Here is a 1,431-nt window from a genome sequence, read left to right on the forward strand (position 1 = left end):
TATCTTTTAATAAATAATATTTTAAACTAGTGCGCCTATAATCCAGTTTCAGTTTGGGTATAAAGAATGGCAAGGGTATAATATATTTTTCCAAGGACAATAAATAGATGAATTAGTAGTGTACAATGCCCAAACAAATTAGTTGCTCTCTATTAAAACTGGGCCTTAGCCCATGGGTCTCCAATCCAAATATTCAGAGCCTTATCTCAAGGTCAAAGTCCAGTTCTATCAGACGTAAAACCCTAAAATAATAACCCATCCCTATAAATCCTCGCCAATCCCCTTGTCCACCTCAAGTTACTCCTACTTCAATCGACGCCGCTGTCATATACAAAGTTATGTGTGTTTCGAGTTACAGACAACCTCTATCGATTCAAATGATGATTTGGATGTCAAATTCTCACGACGGTCATCTGAAGTGGCACTTTTGTAGTGTCCCCCGCTGATCGAGATTTATATCCTGTTCTGATTATTTTGTTGTATACAAATTATCGATTTCTTACTTCGAGCATGATGATGATAATTTATTTATATTCCGAATTATTTAATGATGAATATACCCTCCTACTCATTCTGAGTGCTTCAACAAGTTAATTTTTATTTACTAAATATCTTGTTTATTTTGATTATTTAGTATTATGAATATTGGCACGATGAGGATCGCACATGTAATGAGGTCGAAAGACCAATATGATTTTACAAATACTTACAAAGTCCTTTTCATTCTGAGTGCTGTTAGAACTTTGAATAAATTGATTGATATATATTTAAGTGAATTAGATATTTGTATTTTCATATGTATGATTTTTGACTGTTTAATAAGTGTTACGGGTCTGAAGTTTGGCTCTCTGGCGACATAAAATAGTGCCTTTGGGATGAATCCAGCACCCAATAACAATTGACCTATTTCCTTGAGTTGAATTCTGGTAGGTATTTATGCCCCTATCTGAACATCTTCCAGGGACACATTTCGCCATTCTTCTGAATACCATCTTCGACATCCAATAATAGTTTTTGTTAAGTAGCCAACTAGATCCGATTTTCGAGTTTTACAAACTTGGTTTCCGGACATTGGTATAGACATACATACAACTTATTTGTGTCTTAATGTTGTAATCAAGGGTCACCGGAAACATGGTCACTGACCCGATAATATTAAACAAATTTTTTATTTTATTTTACATTTTTTAAATAAGGAAATTAGGTAATTAATGGCAGTTCTGATAAAATGAGTTTCGATAAAAAAACGGAGTTGAAATTCATGGAACCGTAAATTATATTCGACATATATAATACCAAACTTAATTGTACGAGAAATGTAACCGAATAATCTGAAATATTATAAATTCAATTATTCTAACAGAATATAATTTTTTTTTGTCGGGCAAACCGAATATGATTTGTAAATATGAGATTTGATATAAAAAATTA

The 1,431-nt window shown here is 32.4% G+C and overlaps 1 non-coding gene across 1 annotated transcript; it reads left to right on the forward strand.

Annotated features, from left to right (window-relative positions):
* Positions 1 to 505: 505 nt before the first annotated feature.
* LOC141722776 (small nucleolar RNA Z105) lies at positions 506 to 577 on the forward strand. The gene has a single exon (XR_012575779.1). It is a non-coding gene; the product is annotated as a small nucleolar RNA Z105 (small nucleolar RNA).
* The last annotated feature ends 854 nt before the right edge of the window (positions 578 to 1,431 follow it).

Source organism: Apium graveolens, chromosome 4, assembly GCF_009905375.1.
Source record: "Apium graveolens cultivar Ventura chromosome 4, ASM990537v1, whole genome shotgun sequence".
NCBI classification, from domain to species: Eukaryota; Viridiplantae; Streptophyta; class Magnoliopsida; order Apiales; family Apiaceae; genus Apium; species Apium graveolens.